This window comes from Balaenoptera physalus, assembly GCF_965194825.1.
Source record: "Balaenoptera physalus genome assembly, chromosome: 4".
Taxonomy (NCBI): Eukaryota; Metazoa; Chordata; class Mammalia; order Artiodactyla; family Balaenopteridae; genus Balaenoptera; species Balaenoptera physalus.
In genome coordinates this window covers 22,495,288-22,518,786 of record NC_138891.1, presented here as the reverse complement: position 1 = coordinate 22,518,786, position 23,499 = coordinate 22,495,288, and the positions used below count along the sequence as shown (strand labels likewise).

Below are 23,499 nucleotides of genomic sequence, written 5' to 3'. Positions count from 1 at the left end.
AAAGGGCTGCAGGTGCTGACTCACAGAAGACGCTGGCTTGCTCTGAAACAATGAGTTCTGAGAGCTCAGGGCGTAGCACGGACAGCGTCTGCTGTGCTGTTCTTCCCTAAACACCATGAACGTGATCAGTGCGCTAAACTGAAAATAACCAAATCTATAATTCTGTGCTGAATCTGTTTATACTCAATTGAAGACTACCTTAAGAGTAGCCAACCCTCAAAATTTATGAAAAATCATGGGAAGAAAACTTTAGATAAGAAAAATATTACCATTTTTTTTCCCTGTGAGTTGGGCTAGACTACCAATATTTGATTTAAGTGGCAGAACACTAGTATTCTGCAGCCATGTACTTTGAGACCCAACACTTTGAAAGACGGCCTGAGTATATAATAAGAGTTATCTTTATTTTGGCAATGTTTCCCCCTCTCTTGTAGCTCGATTTTTTTTTTTCTGTTATTTTTCAAGTGTAATACATTAAGAAGACCCTAAAAGAAAAATTCACTGGGAGAAAACATTGAACCTCATTTGTATCAACCCATAATTATGTCTCCAGTGCCGTGTTTTAATATTAATGCTGGATTCACCATACTGACACTGATACCAGAGGATGGGAGAGAATGTCTGTAGTTATGGCTTTAGACACTGTGATAAATGTTTTGTAGTCATTGCCTTTCTATAGAAACACTCCATCTCCAATTAAAGATTTAGTAAGCACTTCATCAAAGTATCTGTTAACAATTGACATACAATATGGTTGTGCTGACATTTCAACTTAATTCACTCTATAGTTTGAGTCCCAATCCATTTTATATGCCTGTTTTTTTTTTTTTTTCTATGCATGGAGGAGGAATAATGGCAGAAATTTGGGGGCATATTGCAGATTCTAGAAACATTTCCATGTATTTATTATTACTGTCTGTTGGCATATTTGTCACTACAAATGAGAAAGCCTTACTCCAAGAGAAGATTTAAAATTGTTCATGTAGCAAGCTCAATAGGATTTAGTGGCTAAATCTCATATGCTTTGAGTTATGGGCATTTTAGTATTTGCATAGAAGGGGCATTCATTCAAGATCCCGGCATTTTAGAGAAATGAGGCCATTTCCCTTTAAGGTATGGTTTAATGTGCGTTCCATAAAGAGCGGGATGGTGGATGCTTGGTGCTAGTGCCCTATTTCTGTGTTCTGTGTGCACAGCAGATGTCCCTCCCTGATACCCAAGCCTGCATGCTCCTCTACAAAGCGTTCCCTGCAGCCACTCCAGCTCATCAGTGCTGGCTGACTAGATGAAGCCTGTGGACTCCCCATGCTGTTGCACACCTTTGTACTTGGCCTTGACATTACTGTGCATGGCCAACAAAACAAAGGAATCCTTCACAGTCTCTCTCTAAAAAAAAAAAAGATGAACTCAAGAGGTAGTTTTTCCTCACCTTGTGCTTTTCAGTCGCCTCTTTGTTGTGCAGACGGTATCTACTCAATTTGTTAATGTTTGTCTCCCTTGTTTCGTTCTATTATATGCATTTTGATTTTTCCCTTTCTGCCTTTTCCCCTCTAATGTTGCTCAGAAGATAAAGCAGGGAGCCCCAAATTATTTGCTGTTTGGTCTCATCAAGTTTGGTTGCAGTGATTTGTATTGATGAGAATGCATTGAGAGCTTCCTTTTTTCCCCACCACTTCAGGAAGACTACTCTCCTATAGAGAGGTCACCAGTGACCTCTGCATTGCCAAATCTTCCAGAGCTTTCTCTGTATCTTCGATGTAACATTTGACACCTCTGACCATGCCCAGCTCTTGAGCTCTTCTTTCTTGCATTTTCCTCCTTCTTCCCTAATATTGATTCTTTGACTTCTACCTGCTCCTTTTCCTCTGCTGGCATTTTCAGTGGGGCATCCCCGGGGGTCTTCTTCTCTTGTTTGTGCACTCCACCTGGATGACTTCATTCCCGGCCCTGGTTTTTAATGACCACCTTTACCCAGACGCCTCCTGCATCCTCAGCTCCGTCACATCCCCTCTCTGGAGCCCAGACCTTGGTACCCAGCAGCCTGCTGAATGGTGCCCCTTGTGGTCCCCATGGGCATCCAGAGTCATATGTTTCATTTGTTTAGACTATTCCTACTTTCATAGGGCCAACTAAATACTTGCCCCCAGGTTGGTTTCTGCTACCCCCTTGGGCTTATAGGTAAACTGTTCTAAGTGTGTCAGAAAGCTTCCATGTTGGAAAATCAAGTGTAAGACAGAGGCACAAACCAAGAACTGCTCCTCAAAACTTAAGGGATTGAAAGAAAACTGTTATTTGGTTCTTGTCTCTGCAGTTCTGGGGGTTGGCTGAACTCAGTGAAGCAGGTCCCACCCTGGAGCTGTCATCTAGTGGCAGTTAGTTGGCCATCTCAGTGCCCCCCCTCACTCAGGACCTAGTGGCTGGGACCTGGGCCGGGCGGGGCTGCTGGCCTCAGTTCCCCCCTACAGGACAACTGGGTTCTGAGAGCAAGCATCCCAAGAGGACCAGGTGGAAGCTCTGTCACCTCTCTTGGCACACCCTCAGATGTCTCAGGGTGTCATTTCTGCCATATTTACCTGCCTGCCCAGCTACAGAGGGACAGGACGTAGACCTGCTTCTCAACAGAAGGCACGCCAGCATCACGTTGCAGCTGTGTTGGAAATGCACCTAAGCCACAGTCCCCATAACTACCCTAAACGCCACAGAAGCTTTACCTTTTATTTAAATTTTTTTTGGAATAGGTAACATATTTACATGATTGGAAAGTTAAAAAAAAAATGTAAATGTATTCAATGAAAGTGGTCTTTCTCATCCCGTATCCCATACCCTTACCTCCCCATAGACAACCACTGTTATGTTTCTTTATAATTCTTTGAGAGTTTATAGGTCTTTTTTATATTTCACCCCTATACAAAACACAGTATTCTATACTCACCATTTTGCATTTTGCTTTTTTTTTTTTTTTTTTTTTTTGCTTAACAATATGTCTGGGAGAGATTTCCATATCAGTACATAAAGCATTCTCTCCTTCCCTCTCTCCCTTCCTCTCCGCCTCCCTCCCTCACAGATGCACAGCATTCCACTGAGCGGCTTTACCCCAGTTTACTTAACCATTTCTCTGTGGGTGGGCCCCGGGCTGTTCGCAGTCTTTCTCTGTGACAGATGCTACTGCAGTGCGTAACATACATATGCCATCCTTCATGTGAGACAATAAACTGGGAAATCTTCCTCAAGGGCTCCAGCCTGTTATGTGCATCCTCTTCCCATAATGCCTTGCAGCTCCTTCCATCGTGCACTTACCTGCCTCCTCTCACTGGACTGTGGGCTCCCACGGGTCATGGGCTGTCGCCGTTGTAGCTCATTTCCACACTGCCTGGCACAGGGAGCTCTGTGTCCACAGTGTGCAGAGGAGGCCTGTGGCGAGGAAGGGGAAGACGGAAGAGTAGGGAAAGGTGACTGAGTACAGGTTTCTGGGTGGCCTGTGATCCACCTCCTCTAATGTCATTTGGAGCCTTATCTCTTAGTGACAGGTACCACTTGAGGCCTAAGTGGGTCCTCCCTCAGTCACTGAAACTGGAACCTGGTCCCACCCTATCCTGCCTAGCTTCATGGCTGTACCCCGGGAGGCTTGGGCCCAAAGCCCAGTTTTTGTGCAGTCTCCCTGTTCAACCCAGGACCACTCTCTGACAGCTTGTCCTTTCCTGCTTGAGGAAGTATCCTTAAATCACATATTTTCACTCTTTCTCTGCTGGGAAATGTATTCCCTAAGGAATATAGATTGTTTGTGTTAAATTAGGGAGGCTAATCTCTAACCCCCACGGGAAAAATGGACAGTTATGCTAGTTGTTTTAAAGAAGGCTTTCTGGGGATGTTCAAGATTCTTTCTGTTATAAGGAATAGAAACCTCACTCAAACTAAGTCAAGCAAAACTAGGAATATGGCTATTAGAATAAAAACGTTTCAGGGTATCAGGCACAGCTGGATCCAGGTGATCAGATCATGGCACCAGGAAGTGCACCTTCTCTATCTTTCAGCAGTTCCACTATGAACACCACTGTGTTGGCTTCACTCTCTAAGGTAGGGAGAATGGCAGCTCCAGGCTTATGTGGAGTTTACAGCTCCTGATTTCAGAAGAAGATACTCTTTTGTCCAGTGTTCATACTGAAAAGGGGCTCTGATTTGTCCTGTAGTTAAGGTTTTCTGGCCATCTTGATTGACAGACCTTCCAGAATCATAAGGAGTGGTAGCAGAGCAGTTTCCAAAACACATGGAGTGGCCCACTGCAGATGGTGATTCAAAATTCAAATTTCAGACTGAGAGGAGTACCTGAATTGGAGGTGGTAGGCCTAGGAGTGAGTTAAAAAAAATTCACTATGCTCATCTCTCTATTTTTGTATATGTTTGAAATTTTCTGTAGTAAATAGTGCTTTTTTTAAAAAGTGCATTATAAAAAAGAAAAGAAGAGCAGTTTTTTTCTGACTTGGTTTGGGAACTCTCAACAAAAAAGCCTGCACATCCCTGTATGTTTACTGTCTGATTTTCTCACTCTCTCATTTTCTTTTCATTGTGTAAAGAAACCTTAATCCTTACTCTCCTCTAAGCTGGGGATTGGGAGGAAAACACATAATAGTTGACTTAAGATTTGTGTGGTGTGCTGGGAGGGGCACAGAGGTAAGGCAGTCAGGTGTCCGTAAGTCCATATCTCCATGGTTCCCAGGACAAAAGGCTTGGAATATTCCAGCCAGGGGAAAGAAGGAAGTCGATGCTGGCTCCCTCTAATGGTCAGTACTGGAGCCTCAGTTAGCGTGGACAAGACGAGGTGAGACTTTCATGGGGTCCTGGGCTTTCTCACATGTGTTATTAGGAGAAGGTCAAGGTCCTCAGACCGTCACAGACTGGCTGCTAGGAGATATTTTAGAGAGTGCTTAGATAGCCTTTTCATTTTGTAAGTGAGGAAACTGAGGCCAGAGGGGTTGAGTGACTTGCCCAAGGTCACACAGCGAAGCAGCAGGAGCAGAGCTAGATTGGAGTCCCCATAATCTGACATCTGAGTCTGGTACCACTTAATAGCTGTGTGACCTTGAGTAAGCCCCATTACCTCTCTGAGTTTCAGTCTCTCTCTGGTGGACGGAATAATGGCCCACATCCCAATCCCTGGAACCTGTGAATAGGTTTGGTTACATGGCGTGAGGGAATTAAGGTTGCAGATGAAATTAAGGTTGCTAATCAGCTGACTCTAAAATTATCTTGGATCATCCAGATGGGCTCGATGTAATCACAAGAGTCCTTACAAATGAAAGAGGAAGGCTGGAGAGGCGGTCACAGTGATACAGTGTGAGAAAGACTGGGCCGGCCATCACTGGCTGGGAAGATGGAACAGGGCACGAGCCAAGGAATAGGGCAGCCTCTGGAAGCTGGAAAAGGCAAGAAATGGATTCTCCCTTAGAGCCTCTAGAAAGGAATGCAGCCCTTCGACACCTTGGTTTTAATCAAGTGAGACCTCTTTTGGACTTTTGACCTCCAGAAGTGTGAGATAATAAAATGTATATTGTTTTAAGTCACTAAGTAAAGGGGGGTAATCATGTCTTTCTTGAAAGATTGGAGTGTGGAGTCAGGGAGCTATTGTCCAAAAATTACACAGCAAACTCCTGGAATGTAGCAGATGCTTAATAAACAGTAATGTTGATGGTGGGCAGCGGTGGTGGTGGACAGTGGTTGTCATTAACACAGAGTAAAGGAGGAGGAGCTGATGGCAGGTGGTTTTGAAGAACCAGGGTTGGTGCCTTGAGGTGAGGTTCGGGGCTAGCGGGAGGCCAGTAGGAGGCACCACATGGCCCAGGTGGGTGGCCAGAGTCCCCGTGCAGGGAACGGTTCTGCTCTGATGGTCCAATGGCCTTCCTCCCCCTACTCCTCAGCACTTCCATCTGGCAGCGCCGTCCTGCATGGAGGACACGGGAGCTGGGAAGGGCCCGCCCTAGGACCTCTTGCATCAGGCAAGCCCTGCCTTAGAGATCTGCAGGGTGCGGGCCTCTCTCTGCCTGGCCCTCTCTCAATCTCATGCCTTCGGCTGCCCTTATGGCCTTAAAGGGGATCACTGCCACCCCCAGTGGCAGCAGCAGAACTTCAGTGAGCTCGTTACTGCCCAAGCAGTGTGCTAGGCGCTCCACGACAGAGCCTGTGTCACTGTCTCCTTCGGTCTTCATGACTGCCCTCTGAGGCAGGCCTTGTCTACCACATTTCAGAGGAACACACGGAGGCTCAGGCGACCTGCTCAAGGCAAGCGTGTCGCTGGCAGAGCTGGGCCTACGGGTGGGTTCGTCTGATCAGATCCAGCCTCCTGGACAAGACTGGTCACCGAGTGGGAGACAGCTGACTGGAGGGGCCTGGGAGCGCTCTGTTTGGATGTGGTGGCACTGTCGGGGCGAGGTCCCCCAAATCTCCAGAAGGGGACCCCACTTGAGGGAAGGCCCCTCCACCCTCTCGCGCCTCTGGGAATGATGGAGCCCCCAGGTGGGACAGGGGTGAGCGCATTTGCCTCCTGGGGACCTTGCGGGGGCATTCACATCTGCTCTGTCTCTCCCGGGGTTGCCCAAACTGTATCGATATTTTCTTTCCTCAAAAGATATAAGCTGACATTTGGACCTGTCTTATATGATATTGAGGGATTTTTGTTAATTGTTGTTAATTTTGTCAGGTGTGATCATGGTATTATGAATAAGTAAGAAAGTGGCCTTGCTTTAGAAAGTGTCCTTTATTTTCGAAGTATTCAGAGGTGAAATGTCATGGTGTTTATAACGTGCGTAGTTATACTTCCAGCGGAAAAAAGGTGAAGTAAACTTGGAAACACATTCATGAGCATTTGGAGACGGCTGTGTTGCAGTCCATTACACTATTTCCTCTACTTTTCTGTATGATGTAACTTTTTATAATAAAAAGTTGTTTGGTTGTTTTTTTTTTTAAGTCATTTGCTGAGGCCTCAGGACGTACTTTGTCTTGTGCTGAATTAGACACAGCTCTGCACTCTGGAGACCCACAAATAAATGCTGGCAGTGGTGGGCGGAGCTTGGGAGCAGAGGCAGAGGGGTGTAGGGCGTGGGTGGGGCAGCCCTCGCAGGGGCGGGCTCCTAGGCGGAGTCACTTAGTGGGACCAGATTCTGGCTCTCCCAGTTGTGATTGCTCTCCTGGAGCTGTGTGTAGTCAGTGCAGAGTCAGGTAACTACGAGACAGCTGGCCTAGTCTTTTTTGATGCCTGATCACAGAGAGAGTTCCTTCAGTGTTCGACCGTCCTTCCCAAGGCTGCCTGATTTGTCCTTCGTGGTGGCATTCCGCCTTTGCTGTGTTAGGCTAAGAGAAAAGGACCATGGTGTTTTGTCCAACATCTTCTCACGGTACGTACACTTAAGACAAATTCCACTTGTCGCTGCTGACCCCCCAGCACATTTTCCTTGGCAAATTCTGTAATCTTTTGAGTGGTACATGAAAGTTCATTTTTCAGCCTTAGCATTGGAAGAGATAATCAGATTCCGTGGGCTCCTGTTAGCCTCCTCTTTCTTTGCATTTTTCCTTATCAAAGTAGCCAGCCGGTGAAGAGAAGCAGCCCTCAGAGCGTTTATTCTTATCTTCTCAGTATTTCCAAGGACTTTGACAAATCTGTAGAACTGTGTTGAGCGTCTTTTAATACAGACGTTACTGCCAGCCAAGAGGCCAGACTCGGCCAAGCACTGGTTTAGCTCTCTAAATACCGTGTTATTCTTCCACTAGCACTCTATTTCTTCCCTATAAGCCTTTGGACATAGGAACACATAATAGGTGACCTCTGAGTGGTAATTTCATATATTCTGGGTGAAATGAATTGTATCAGATCGATACATCCGTAGACCCATCACATTTTCTGGGCTGCAAGGGACTCTGAGATGAATCTGGTACAGCTCTGTTAGTAGAGGAAACATTCATTTTAACTGCATAGTCAATTCTCCATTAACAAGGGTAATGGAGTGGAAGGAGGTCAGTGATCATCAAAAATCATGGTGAAAATAAAATTGTAGTCAACAGTGGATTTTCTGAGGGCTGATTAACTGGTTTGTGGATTCATTGAGGTTAAGACACGGTGGACACCAGGTTGTCATCACCTTGGTAATTCTCACCACCTGGTCTCCACCTACCCTCTCTGTCCCGGGGAGGAGAAGGGCTTCCCAGGGGCTGGCTCAGGCGGAGCCAGCTGACCTTGGCCAGATTGGTACCATGAAGGCTGCTTTTAGAGTTTGTTGCCCATGCCCCTTGAGAAGCGCTCCTCAAACTTGAGCTGCATCAGGCCCACCTGGAGGGCTTGTGAAGCCCCAGATTGCTGGGCCCCGTCCCCAATTTCTGATTCAGTAGTTCTGGAGTGGGGGGCTAAGAATTTGCACGCCTAAGAAGTGCCCAGGTGTTGTGATATGTGCCGGCCCAGGAGCCACGCTTGCAGAACCGTGGCTTTCCAAACCATTCTCGTCATCCCAGCTGCACATTAGAATCACCTGGGGAGCCTTTTAAACCTACTGATGCCCTGATACACCTTGGCCAATTATATGAGAGGCTCTGGAGGTAGGACCCAGGCATGGGTGATTTTAAAGCTCCAGGTGATTTGAATGTTCCTCCAGGGTTGATGACCACTGCTCTACAGAATGTTTCCCAGCACCACAGTCATCTGCCTACAATTCTTATGATTTTTTTCCCTATCTTTACTCCCTGTGTATTTGTTTAATATTTCTTTAAAGTTTTTATGTAAATAAACTTATTTTAAAAGCAAACTAGGGACTTCCCTGGCCGTCCAGTGGTGAAGACCCCGAGCTTCCAATGCAGGGGGCACGGGTTCGATCCCTGGTCGGGGAACTAAGATCCCACATGCTGAGAGATGCAGCCAAAAAAAAAACACAAAAAAGCAAACTATATATCCCTTTCATGTAGGAAAACTAGTTTCACAGGCCAGCTATAGGACATACTTGTAACAATAAACATATTAAAGTTCTGGCCTAGAATCATCTTGCATCCCATCATACTTTGAGAGTCTCTACTCTAGAACTGTGATTTTCACTCTTTTTTCACAAAGGTGACAGAATACACTATTTCTGCCCTTCGTCCCCTCCCATGGGTCAGGCAGGTCTATGCTAACTCTGAGCACACCTGGTCTTCTCCCCACAAGAGAGACAGGTTAGAATGCAAGCATGACTTCATTACAGAACAACCTTGATGAGGCAATAATCTTTACTTTTAAAAAAGGAATTCACCAATGGGAAAATTATCTAGATAAACTGTGGTACAGCCAGAGAATGGAATACTACGTGCCAATGAAAAGGAGGAACTACTGATGGACACACCCCCTGGGAAGCCAGACAGAGACTATACACTGTAACTTAGAACAGTGGTTGCTTGGGGGGGGGAGGGGGACTGGGAGATTGAGTGGGAAGGGGCGTGAGAGGACTTTCTGGGGCAATAGGATGTTCTGTGTCTTGATAGGGGTTGGAGTTACATGGATGCCTGCATTTGTCAAAATTCGTTGAATGGTACCCTGAAGATTTGTGCATTTCACTCTATGTTCAGAAAATGGGGAAAAGAACGCTAAACCAATACAGAACTCCAGTCAGTGATATGCTTGCTGAAGTGTTCAGGGAGAAGGGTATTGCTGTCTGCAGCTTACTATGAAAGGCATCCAAAAAATAAGCTGGATTGACGAATGGATGGAGGGATAGATATATTACACAACAAACATAATAAAATATGAATGGTAGAGTCTAGGTGGGGGATAGCCAGGTGTTCATTTTTAAATTCTTTCAACTTGGCAGGATGTTTGAAAATCTTTCCTATTAAAGATTGAGGAAAATTTGACATATACATTCAAAACAACAAACAAGTGCTTTCCCCGTGTGCCTGAGCCCTCCGGCATCTGCCACTCCAACAGCTCCCTCGGAAGATGAGCCGGAGGGTCAGAGGGGTGAGCCAGGTGTGGGAGGGCGGGGCCCTTGAAAGAGGCTGCTGCTCTGGGAGAGAAGCCTGTGGCTCCCTGTGCTGGGCCCCCTGCAAGAGGAGAAAGCCAAGGGCACCGCCTTCCTTCACCTACGCTGTGTCCTGGGTGTCCCCTGGGAGGGGCTGTGCAGAGACGATGTCAGATGTGACCTGCAAAGACCACCTGGACCCTGTCACAGAAAGGCAGGTGTGAGTGGCTGAGGAAGAGAGGGGCTTCCCAGGCCCCTCCAGCCGGCAGAATTCCAGAACATGCCACCCCTGTGTCTCCCTGGGGGAGAGTGAGGGTGCTGAGGCATGAGCTTCCCATCACGTGTATCAGGCAGGTGCAGTGGGCAAGAGCGGCCTTTTCAGGCCTGGTAGTAGCGGGCGGTCCGGGGTGCCCCCCCGGCTGTGACGGGGACCTGAGGCACCTCTCTGGGCTGCAGGGTCCTCCCCGCCCTCCACGCACCCCCACTGCACACCCCCGTGATACACCACAGCAGACCGGTAACCCACCTCCACAGCACAACCCCGCAAGACACCTGCCAGCTTAGAACAAAGCGCACAACATAAGAGCTGTGAGTTGAGTTCACTCAGTGTCCTACCGAGGACCGTAGCCCAGGGGACATTCTCTCAGTAGCTCTGAGGGTCTGTTCCAAAGAGGTAAGGGAGGAGGTCAGCATATATGTGATCTTGGTGAAAGGTAGGTGTAATCAAGCACACGTCTCAGGGGAAGGTTGCTGCCAGTCATGAGGATCGGGCACCTTAGTTAATGGTTTTAGCGCCTTTCTATGTATGGAAAGATGCGAGAATTGGGGTGGTATGGTCAGGCCACTCAAGATGGCTGTTCTCTTGCTCTCCGGACATCCCCTGCTCGACTAGAGCCTGCCTCACCTACACGCTACGCGCACGACTGCCCTTCCTACGTACTAGTCCCCGCCCCAGCTAGTGACTGTTCTCATCAAGAGGGGTGGTGAGGCGTGTGCCCCTCTGCTGGTTTCCCTGGTAACCGATGGGCCGACCTGAAGTACTTCCCCCTATTACTGGCAACTTCCCCCTGCCCCCAGGAGCGAAGACGGCCTCCACGTCCTGCCCGCAGGTGCGGTGTCGCCCCGGGACTCTGCTCCAGACGTGTAAGCTCCCCCATCCTTTGAACCATTGACATCTCTGTCGCCGACTCAGGGCTCTTCCTTGGTCTTGAGGCTGAGCAAGCCCAGGGCTTGTAGGCCTGCGGGGTGCAGCCCAGCAGGGGTTCATAAAAATTTCTCCTGCAGATATCTAACTCTCTGAAGGCCTGTTCTGCAAGCTTTTCCCAGAGCACAGAGCGCCTTATTCCTGATCTCCACCCTGACCTCCTCCCCGGGTGTGCTGAAGGTCAGCGACTACGGTGGCTAAGGACTTCATTCTCGTAGAACCAGGTGGCGAGCGACATTCTTTAGCTGGCACGTCCCAGCTGCAACCCTGCAGCACCCTCCATGTCACCCCCTGACAGCAAAGCCCTCAGGGGCCCACCCCCATGATGCACCCCACGGCACACCCCTCGTGAGATGTCCCGCGCATCGAGGTTTCCACCACACGCAGCCCAGCCCAGACCCCGTCACCTGCCCTTGACCTCCCCACATCCACTGCACGCCTCCCCATGAGACAGCCCCTAGACCCACCCTTCGTCAAACCCCTCCACGACACCCCTTGCGACACACGCCCAACACAGCCACAGCACACTTCTCACTGCACACACGCGCGCACACACACACGCACACACACACACACACACCCTGCTGAACTTTGAATAGAGGCCCCCTTGCTGTTGCTGTTGAGGGTAGAGTGTGTGCGTTAACCTGCTCTCACCTCTCCTTACTCGTGCAAGGATCTTGAGTTACGCAGGATGGAGTACAATTTCCTCTCGAGGGAAGGATTTGTGATTGACGTCTAAAAGATGGTTAATATGCTTATTACATCTAGTGTTTCCTGCAAAAATGAATGAGCCCATCTTGAATACCAAAGAGCCTGGGGCCTGGGTGGAGGGGGAGTCTGGGGCCCCTCTTGGTTTCTGCGCCTTCAAGGCAGTGGGGAGTGAAATGACCCAGCCTTTGTGATCAGAGCTTGTCCTTGCTCCGCGTTTCCTGGTACCGCATCTTTGGATGAGCCCCGAGCTTCAGGGGACCATCAGAAACAAGATAATAATACGTACCTCTCTGCATCGTGTTTGCAAAGATTAAAGATAACGCAAAAGACAGGGTAATAACAGGCTTGGTATAGGTGCTGTCGAAATATGAGTTAGACCTAAAAAGTGCCTAGTACACAGTACACTAAATAACTTCTGGCCGTTGTCACTGTTCCTGTTGATTATTGATTTAATATGATTGTGATTTATTATTGTCATCCACAGGGTTGAAAATGTGAAGAGGGCAGCATTTAGAACTTCCCCAGCTTTGATGATATGAGCTTTTGCTTTGACCACACGTGGCGTTTTTAACATTTAAGAAGCTGCTTGTCGTTTTCTCCATGTCTGACCCCCGCTCGAGAGTAGGGACTGGGTCCTCTGCACCCTGGTCCCCAGGACTGAGCACGGTCCCACATGGAACATGTTAGGAATTTGGGTGGTTGGCGTGATTTCTTGATGAGCAAGTCATCCCAATAATGAAACTGTGCAGCTCAGCAGAGCTGGGCTTTCGAAACAAAACTGCCAACAGCACCTTTTAAAGCCACAAAGCCACAGTCGTGTTTTCATTTACATACTGCTCTGTCAGTTAACGTTACATGCCAATTAAATGGGACATTAAGCTGCCAATAGGCATGCGACTCTGCACGCTAGCATCTTCTCCACTTCACTTAGTGAGCTGAATTCCTTGCCTCCCATCCTTTCCCAAGGCTGTTCCTCACCCACATCCCAGCCCTCACCGGGACAGGAAGACCACCAGACATGGCTCTGGCTGGGTCTCCTTTGGGAGAGGGGTTCGCAACACCAGTGAGTGTGGCTGGTTCCCTGTGGCATTCCAATCAGAATTTGACCAAACGTTTCAGTTGCTTGGATGCATCTGAGTTGGTGACAATCCCATCTTTAAAAATCCCTCCTAGAAGCAGAAAAGGCAGGAGTTAGTGCCCAAAAGCGCAAGGGGCCTACCTGCTACCTAAAGCAGCTGGTTTTCAGGGAGCCATTTTAAGAGCTCTCATAGCAGCCGTTCTGCTGGCAGCCCAGCTCTTCCTGGTTTTAGGTAAACTGATTATGGTGAGCAGGTGCACCTGTGAGATGTCCGGAGAGCCTGGTCGTCTGACAGGGCCCACGAGCTTGCATTTCATTTTTCAAAACCTTGCTTTTATATTTCTATTGGCAAAAGATGCTTAGTTATTCCCTACCTTTGTGGCTCGGGCACTTTAGTAATTTAAAAGCGCTTCTTGTCCTTCTTCATCTAGAGAAGTAGAAATATCATAGAAAATGGGTAATTTACAGCTACAGTGCCAGGCTGATAATCAAAACCTTGTAAACGGAAACATGAGCATATGTTTATCGCTTCTCGAAATGAGAATGCAATTGAAAGTAGCTGCGGCCTCAGAGAGAGGGATTATGGAAGGGAAAGCAGGCTGACTTTTTCGTTGGAGATCTGTCTGCTCATGAGGCTTGTAAGTTGCTGTTGCCTCAGGAGTGGTGAATAAAGGAAGGTGTCCCTGGAGGCGGCTTTGCCGTTCAGGAGACCCTCAGCTGATCACTTTCTAATTGATCATCCCCTGTGTAACCATGCAGAGGCTCACCAGCCACCACCATCATGATCAAGTTCAACCTTGCCAACATAGAGCACAGGCCCTGGAGAATGATGTCGTCTCCCCCCTCCCATCACCACCCCATCCCCCTCCACCAACCTTAGCTACTCTGTTGATCCTCTTGCATCCCTGAACCTGACATTCCCCATGGCCTCCCACTTCCCCAGGTTTGCAAACACTCTTTTCCCAACTCATTGCCTCCTGCCTAATTCCTATTCATCCTTCAAAACCCCAAACACCTGTTACTTCCTCTTGGAACCCTTCCGTACCCCTTTTGCACGGTCTCAGCCTGGCTGGGCTGGGAGCCCTCTTCTGTGCCCTCAGGCTCCCTCTGTTTCCATTTATGCCAGTTCCAATATGTGTTGTGAACATCAGGTAGCCTGTCTGCCCCCCACCAGCACAGTCAGGAGAGCCCTGCAGGCAGGAATGTGGCTTACCCTTCTGTCTCCCTGGTTCCTGGCATACTTCCTGACACATAGTAGATGCTGATTGATGTTTGCTAAATGAAGGGATTATTAATGGTAGTCAAGGAGTTTGAAACAATTTTAAAGTTTGTCTTTAAAACATGGTGATCCCATTGATCAAATAAATCCATGATGCATTCTACAGCCAGCTGGGAGATTTGTATTTTTGGTGTCCACGTTCATTTTTGTGATGAACCAGCGGGTGGATCATGAGATAGGCCTGCCCAGTTTTCAAGTCAAAAGCAGAATCGGCCTGAGAGACATCATGGTTTTGCTTCTGTCTTCAATTCTACCTGCCTCTGTATCATAATCAGGAAGCAATGTGCTTACAGCTTGGCATCTTATTTTTGTGATTTTATTGGAAGTATGGAAGGGCACACAAATGCTCTCAGCGTGAAAAGGAGGTCAGTCTTATTAATGAAGAGTTTCTGAGCCCAGAATCAAGTTTATCTCTATTTATGCCCTTCCTCTGTAACCCAGAGTCCAGCTCTCTCTCTGCCTGCCGCTGAGTAGACACGTCCGCCAGTGGTTGGCTTTCTCATCACTGAGCTTATTCTCAGCTTGTTCCAGGCTCATGGGCAGTAGGGGTACAACGTTTACGTTTAAATCAGCCCCCTGGTTTGAAGTTGATTTTCTTTTTATCTGCAGGTGTACTTGCTGGAGGCTCGCTTTCCTGCTAATCAGTTACCTCTCATGCCCCAAGCCAGGGGGAAGAAGGGAGCAAGGTGTGATTCCTGCCCAAAGGATCTCACCCATAAGACACTCCCGTAGAGTGGGGATGTTCCGGAGCCATCCTCGGCCCGGGGCTGTGCCGTCTCAGGACTCTGTAGGTGCTGTGTGCTCTCCCAGCTGCTGGGACCCAGGGACGAGAGACGAGAGGAGTCCAGGCAGGGAGGTGGGAGGCACCACGTGCCCCAACCGCATCCCTTAGCTTGTCTCCATCTTCCTGACCCGTGGACCATGCATCTGCACTAGCCAGGATCTCTGGTCCCTCGTATCTGCATCCGGCTCTGAGATGCAGTCCTGCCCTGGGTCTGAGTTAGAACGTGTTGTCCACTATGTGACTCTGGCAGTGAGTGAGTCCAAGTAGGGAGGGGAGGGGCTGCCTGGATTTGCTAGAGGAGGTTCTGGAGTTGCGGTAGGGCTGGTCTGTGGGGAGCCTCGTTTCTCCCTTCAGCCAGCATTTCCTAAGCCCAGGTTATGTTCCAGTCCTGCGTCAGACACAGAGATCCTAAAGGCAGTGAGTGGAGCCAGGCTCTTCTGGTCTGGGGCGCGTAATCCAGTGGGGGAGGCAGGCCACGCCCACACACCGTCCCCCCCAACCCCCAGGCCTGGCCGAGCCCGCTGCCTGCCTTCTCCACCCCCAGGCCTGGTCGAGCCCGCTGCCTGCCTTCTCCTGCCCCACCTTGTGCTTGCGGCACTTACCAGTCAGTTGCGTTTGTTTCCAAATGTGTTGGTGCCCATTGTACTTGTAATGAATCACATAACGTTATTAAATGTTACATAAACTGATGGATTATGAGTATAAAAGGAAAGAGTAGCCTTTTTTGGAGGAATGAATCGAATGCTTTGAAAAGACTCAAAATAGAGAGTGGCTCGCTTCCCCCCACCCTCCCCGGGTGTTGGTGAAAGAACTGGACTATAAAAGATGGGTGGGGATGGGGTGGGGTGCAGATCCGAAGAATCAAGACCGATCCTTCCCCTCAGGTTCTTCTGGTGCGTCCTTAGGTGCACTCTCCCCCTAAAAGGAGCTGGCATGGGGAAGGGGGATGGATGGGGTTTGTGAAAGCTCCAAGCCCTGCTCCCAAAACAAAGCCTTGGCCCTGCGTCAGAACGCTCCCTTGTACACGTTTACTTTAAAGCTAAAGTTCACCAAGACTTTTTGGGAATGATTCCCTGCTTTGGCCATTTGTTCCTGCTTTACCAGCCAGAAACGAGGGTAAGAGGGCTTCTGCAGCAGCTGGCATGGGGCTGAGAGCTGACTGCTAGCAGCTGAGACTTAACGGGGCCACATCATGGACCACCTCTCTGCCTTGTCAACAAGCTTGGGCTGCATCCTGAGGACGGAGGGGAGGGACGGGCTCAGCGTGTGTTAAGGAAGGGCTGGACAGGGGAGTGCGGAGCGGGGGAGCCGTGTGGTGGCCCCATGGATGCATGGAAGGCTGGGGCCAGGCATTATGGGGTGATGGAGAAGAAAGGAGGTCAGAGAGGGATCTAGGACATGGAGCGTACAGGACTCGGTGACGGACGAATTGAGAGGAGGGTGGTGGGAGGAAGAGAGAGGGGCCCAGAATCCCTCCCACACAACTGTCTGGATGACGGTGCTGTTCGTTTATGGGACATCGGAGAAGGCGGTACAGATAAACTGAGGGGAGGGGGCAGTCCAGGTGGAGAGAAGAGCGCCAAGGAAAGGGAGGAAGCAAGAGGCTCCTGGCCAGGTGCCTGCATCGTTTATTCAGGGAGCATTTATTAAACACCATCTGTGTATCAGGTTGAAGGCCAGGAATGCTAGGAACAAGCGTGTTGGTCTCAGACACAGAGGAGGAAGGGCCAGGCTGTGAGAGGTGCTTGGCAGCTGGGTGGGCAGATACGCCTGCGGTTTTTCACCCCACAGTGCCATCCCCAGGGCTAATGATGTGGGATGAGGAGCCACTCTTGTGGGGAAACAGTGAGTCACGACCAGTTGAGTTCTGGGAGGTGGTAAAGGGTAGGGGTGTTCCAGACAGAGGCCAGAAACTAACCTTAGGAAGTGGAGGCAAAGGAGCAGAGGGAGAGGCCAGCATTTTATAGTGTTCTACTATTTTTTAATTAAACCAGTTTTTTGTTCTTTTTAAAAAAAAAACCTTTTAATGGGGTTTTTAACAATACCACTTACCTTTTGCATCATTCAGTGACACATTGAGAGGTGTGAGGTTTTCTGCATCGGAATTTTTTTTTTTAATTATAAATTTACTTATTTATTTATTTATTTATTTATGGCTGTGTTGGGTCTTCGTTTCTGTGCGAGGGCTTTCTCTAGTTGCGGCGAGCGTGGGCCACTCTTCATCGCGGTGCGCGGGCCTCTCACTGTCGCGGCCTCTCTTGTTCCGGAGCACAGGCTCCAGACGCGCAGGCTCAGTAGTTGTGGTGCACGGGCCTAGTTGCTCCGCGGCATGTGGGATCTTCCCAGACCAGGGCTCGAACCTGTGTCCCCTGCATTGGCAGGCAGACTCTCAACCACTGCACCACCAGGGAAGCCCCCATCAGAATATTTTTAAAAACCATCTCTGAGTCTGGTTTTATTTGCAGAATGACTTTTTAGGAACCTTTTAATCCAAGCATAAGTATTTTTATAAACTGGAGTAGACACAGGAAATGACAGACTAACTCCAGTAAGGTGGACATTTATGAAGCAGGGATTCCTTAAACTGGAACGTCTTGCATTTTTTTCTCCCTGTATCTGTTCCTTTAACATTTTAGTTCCATTATTTCAATAAAATAGGGGTAGGATGCTTGTTGTGAAACCCAATTTGTGCTTTGAATCTGAATGGTTTTAATCTTCTCTTGAGTGGATGTACATCTCCTTGGTTAAGGGCCTCAAGCTCAGGTTTTTCTTCTCTTGCCTTTGCTTCTGGACTTCTAGAGTTACAACCAACACTATTCACTCTTGGAGAAGCAGAGCCGCATTTGGTTCTACAGTGATTCCCGATTTCTCTCAGCGGAGAGAAGGGATGGTGCTTTACTGGTTCTCCATCCCCTCTCCTAGGGAAAGAGGCTGCGGGGCATCTGTTTGCTCTTGCTTGCAAAATTAAAGTGAACTGAATTTAGTTTTGAGAGTTTTGCAGTTCCTCTTAAACATTATGCTGTTGGGGAACCTGGGAATCCAGGCTGTGAAGTACCCCCAAGTGTGTGCTCACAGGTCCATGCTGTTGTCATCTGGTTCACAGGTCCTGGGAGACAGCTGGAGAGCCCGCGGTGTGGGGTCAGATCCCAGCTCACTCCTCCTCCCTATGTAACCTTGAACAAAGTAGTTCACTTCTCTGAGCCCCAGTTTCCTCGTCTGCAAAGGGGGAATGTTAGCATCTAATCGAAATAATATGTGGAAGCAGTTAGCAGCAGTGCCCCATGAATAGTAATGATATGATCCAGCTCAGGTGCTAACTCTACAGCTTTCCTCAGCTCATCCACTCAGAGCCACTTAGCCTCATTTCTGGGCCCCCTTGCATTTTGTGGGTACCCACACTTAATTGGATTATAGCTGTTGACTCATGGGCCTTTTCCACCAGCCATGGGCCGCCTCCGGGCTGAGATGCGGCTGAATCTCCTCTGGGAGCCTGGAGCCCACACCTGGCTTGGGCGCTGGCTGGCTCAGGGCAGACCCCAGAGTGCAAGTCTTCCCCGGGCATCTGTCCTCCCAGCATCACCTCCAGCCTGGGCTCCGTCTCAGGCCTGAAGCTGGGTGGAAGATGAGGGCCAGACACAGATCAAGCAGTGGGCGCCAGATATTCCACCAGTGGATGGGAGGTTCCTGAACGCCCTGGGGAGGAGAGGGGGGCATTCAGAGAAATCCTTGCTTTGGAACAACAGAGGAGAAACAGCTGGAACAGGAGCCCTGAGTCATGGCTACAGAAGCTCTGACGGGTCACGGGAGGGGGATGGTTGGGGTGGGGGGAAAATTAAAGAAGGTCCTTGTTTCACACCCTTGCCCAGGACCCTAAGGCCAAGACTCCGGTGTTTGCTCTGTTCTCAGACCTGCCAGCCCCCTTCACAGGAGCTGCGAGTGGCCTGTACTGTGCCACTGGCCTGGACCGCCTTAACTCCAGTAGCTGCCTTTGGGACACACCCCTGGATTCTCAGGAGCCCAGCATCTCATCATCTGACGGAAATGCAGTTCAAAGCCGTTGGCGGTGGGTCAGCAGTATCGTCTTAGATAAAGTGCCACACATTATTAGCTTCCACTCTCTTAATATCACGGATGTTAAGCAGACTACCTTCTCTCAGAATCACCTCTGGCTTTTGACTCATTTGGCATGAATATATGTGGAATCATTGGTGGAGTTTTTAATCAAACTTTTTCCCCTTCAGATTACTTAGAAATGTACTTTCTCCAGCTAAGGCCCACTACAAAAACTGCTTTGCAAAAAAATGGGACTTCATACGAAACTTAGAGAGAAAAATCATACAGTGGGAGCCACTGTACAGTTTTGAACTCAGGAGTTTTCACGTTGCAAATGTTTCATGCTCTGCAGTTCTCTCTGTATTATCCTCTCTGTCAAAGTTCTTCGTATAGTCAGGCCCGAGTGAGTCTCCTACATTCTTACAGATTCTTACAGAAATCATAGTTAAGGTGTCACGACAACTCTGTACTTCTTATTTTCCAAAATGTTTTCCTTTTACGGTAGAAATGTCCACATTGGATTAAACTAGGAGGTGATTATTTTTTTACAACTTTTTTTTTTTTTTTTTAAACAGAGGGGTCAGGTAAGATTTACTTTTCTTTTTATTTATTCATTTATTGATTGATTGATTTATGGCTCTGCTGGGTCTTCGTTTCTGTGCGAGGGCTTTCTCTAGTTGCGGCAAGCGGGGGCCACTCTTCATCGCGGTGCGCGGGCCTCTCACTATCGTGGCCTCTCTTGTTGCGGAGCACAGCCTCCAGACGCGCAGGCTCAGTAATTGTGGCTCATGGGCCCAGCTGCTCCGCAGCATGTGGGATCTTCCCAGACCAGGGCTCGAACCCGTGTCGCCTGCATTAGCAGGCAGATTCTCAACCACTGCACCACCAGGGAAGCCCTAGGAGGTGATTTTAAATAATCACTTCTGAGGTATCGGATGAGGAAGATTTTATATTTTTATGCAAAAGACTATGTTGGTTTTTTCTGCTTATTTCTTGGATCCTATTGTTGAGAGCAAATCAGATATTCCTTTTTGTAAGTGAAGTGACAAAATCTTCCCTGAAGGGTTTTAGAAATAATATAGCTCCTTCTCCCCTGGAATGATGTCTGCGACTTCTGCCTTCAGGAAAAGAAATGGAGTAGAGAATCCCTCCAGGTCCTTTCCAACCTCATATTTCTCTGAATTTATTACCTGCGCAAAAGGGGTCTTCTGCATCCCCTGCTTTTGTTCCAGACTGCCGGCCTCATTAGGCCTAGTGATGAGGATTTTATGTCATGATGCAGTCCTTGGATAAAACTTTAAAATCTCCATAACCAAAGAGCTTGGCTTAGAAGGCAGCATCGCAGTGTGATACAAGTCTCAGCCCAAGTTCTGATTCTAGCTCTGTTATTACCTTACTGTGTGACCTTAAATCAGCAACTTCACCTCTCTGGTCCTCAGTTTCCTCAACTATAAAACAGGGGGTTTGGACCAGATGCTAAGATTCTGCGAATGGAAGTACAAAACCAACAGGGTTCAATATTTTGATTAAGCATAAGCTTCTAGATACAGCCGTCCCTCTGCTTAAGTACAGATCCAGCTCCCAATCTTTGTTTTTGCAACAATTCCTTTAAAGGAGATGAAAGTCTTTTTTGAAATTTGTAAGAAGGAATCGTAAAATGTCACGACTTTTTATGATTTGCAGCAAATCTCGGAGAAACATACTTGGAAAAATAAACACTTCATATTATATAGGGGAGAGAGGAATGGTTCCTTTCCTTCCACAAAAAGCAGTAATTTCACTGAGAGTCATCACTGCAGAAGGTCTCTGTTTGCAGAGACCTGTTACCTTCAAAGCCCTGCGCTCACGTGGCACGTGTTTGAGATGGAAATGACCCACGCCCCTGCTTTTATCCGAAGGGGACTTGCGCCCTTCATGGTTTTTCATCGTCCAGAAATCTCATCTTTGCTTTGACATCCCGAGACTCACTCCCATCACATCTCTAGTGCCCCTGAATTGAAAGGTGGGAGGTCAGTGCATATTTCCCCCAGCTGTATTAACGCCTTTTTGGTGCACAGTTGATAAGCCTGATTGTACATTAATCCAAAAGAGCACTTCCAGTGGGCAAGTAACTGGGGGACTCTTTCAATCCAAGAGCCCTGGCTTCCTGTGTGGTGGAGCGTATTTGGGGTGCACTTTGGGGTGTACTCCAAGGAGGGAGACCGGGGGGTCCTTTTCCAAGGCGTAGGCTCCTGTCCTGCCGGGCAGCTTACCAACAGGAGGAGGGCTGTGCTCAGACAGTTCCGTTCACCAGCGAGGAAACCGCCCTTCCAGGGCACAAAACGACCTTTCGATACGTCCTTACGTAGGATTTCTCTGGAAGTGCTCCAAAGACAGATTCCCCTTGGCTTTCATGCGAAATGAAAGAGCCGGTGAATAGTGGCTTTGCCCCACTCTGTGAAGAGACAGTAGACACACTTGCCAGGGACTTTGATCTCCTGACTGTGCCGGGTTTTCTTTTATAAATAAAAACATGGCGGCCCCACTAGGGAGCCTGGCATAAAAGCCAGCATTTTTGCCTCCAGCCCTGTGACACTGGCAGGCCTGCAGGCGACCTCAAGAAGCCACAGCCAGTCTCTGCGGACCACCGGCCCTTCCTTAGGCCATACCGTGCCTGGCATCTACTAGACAAGGTTCTCACAGCGTGTCTTTACTGCATGTTCATTTTTTTCCTCCTTAAAACTACAAAAAGGACTTCCCTGGTGGCACAGTGGTTGAGAATCTGCCTGCTAATGCAGGGGACACGGGTTCGAGCCCTGGTCTGGGAAGATCCCACATGCCGCGGAGCAACTGGGCCCGTGAGCCACAACTGCTGAGCCTGCGCGTCTGGAGCCTGTGCCCCGCAACGAGAGGGGCCGCGATAGTGAGAGGCCTGCACACGGCGATGAAGAGTGGCCCACGCTCGCCGCAACTAGAGAAAGCCCTCGCACGAAACGAAGACCCAACACAGCTAAAAATAAATAAATAAATAAATAAATAAATAAATAAATAAATAAATAAATAAATAGAGTAGCTATTAATTAAAAAAAAAAAACCCAAGATTATTGGGCTTCACCCTCAGAGTCTCTGACTCTGTAGATCTGGGGTGGGGACAATACTTTAAAAACAAAAAAACAAAAAAACAAAAAAAACTACAAAAAGAGTACACACTTAAAGGAAAAAGCACATTCATGTAAAGTAAGAAGTCCAAGTCCGCCCCCCAACAACCCTCCCCTTTCCTTAGAGGTAATGACTTAACATTTGATGAACACCCATCCAGTGGATCTATATACATATATAGGTGTATATATTATGGATTATTCCTATATATTACAACACAGATGGCTTCATTCAACCAAAATGAGTCTTATAGTAATAAGACTGTCTGTAACATGCTTCTTTTCCCTCAGCATTTACTAATTAGTAACCTCCCATGTCAGTATATGCATAGAAACATGTTGCTTTTTTTATAGCTGCATGGTATAATATGGGGTTTAACCATTCCCCTGTTGGTAGACATTTGGGTCTCTAATATTTCACTCTTCCAAATAAACCTGCAGAGAATAGCCTCATAACATATGCTCGCAGGCATCTGGCCATGTTTATTAATAACTACAGTGAATTTATTTGAAGATATGCTCCCCTGCCACACACACACACGCAACGCAGCCCTAACTGAGCTATGAGGTTAATTTATGGGAAGTTTTTTAAATCGTTGGTATTCCCTTCACACTTACCTATTCAGATATTTGCTTTAAGAACTAGACATGTTTTTTTCATGCACTCAGCCCCCTGCTTCAGGACGGGAATTGCCCAGAGCTGTTCCCAAGGACCCGGGAGTGTGGCTGCCTGCTTTTCTTACCCTTGTGCTTCATGGACCTGGCTGCCCTACATTCAACCCTCTCACTTTCCACTTGCCTGGAGGCAGGAAGTTGAATTCTGCCAAATACCATCAAAGGAACCATAGAGTATTTGGGGTGGTTTTGTACAAACTGAAACCTTCGCCTGTAGCACCTCTAGGGGTGTGTTAGTTTCCTAGGGCTGCTGTAACAAAATATCACAAGCTTGGTGGTTTAGAACAACAGAAATGTATTCTCTCAGGGTTCTGGAGGCCACAAGCCTGAAATTAGTATCACTGAGCCAAAATCAAGGTGTCAGCAGGCCCACATGCCTTTTGGAGGTTCTGGGAGTATATGTGAGGGGGCGGGAGTCTGTTTCTTGCCTCTTCCAGTTTCTGGTAGCTGCTGGCATTCCTTGGCTTGTGGCTGTATCACTCCAGTCTTCAAGGCCAGCATCTCCAAATTTCTCTTTATTCCGTCTTCACATGGCCTTCCTTCTCTGTGTGTGTCAAATCTCCCTTTGTCTCCTCCTTATAAGGATTCATGTGACTGCATTGAGGGCCTTCTG

At 48.2% G+C, this 23,499-nt stretch overlaps 1 protein-coding gene across 4 annotated transcripts in view; it reads left to right on the top strand.

The window, feature by feature from the left end:
* Window positions 1-23,499, top strand: part of NMNAT3 (nicotinamide nucleotide adenylyltransferase 3) — a 114,732-nt gene that overhangs the window by 8,633 nt on the left and 82,600 nt on the right. The window contains exon 1 of one of the 4 annotated variants that reach the window (XM_082461319.1): window positions 18,858-19,084. The exons of the other annotated variants lie outside the window; for them this stretch is intronic. The gene's annotated coding sequence lies outside the window, so the exon portion shown is untranslated. Of the gene's footprint in view, window positions 1-18,857; window positions 19,085-23,499 lie in introns of those variants that run through there. 4 annotated transcript variants of the gene reach the window in all.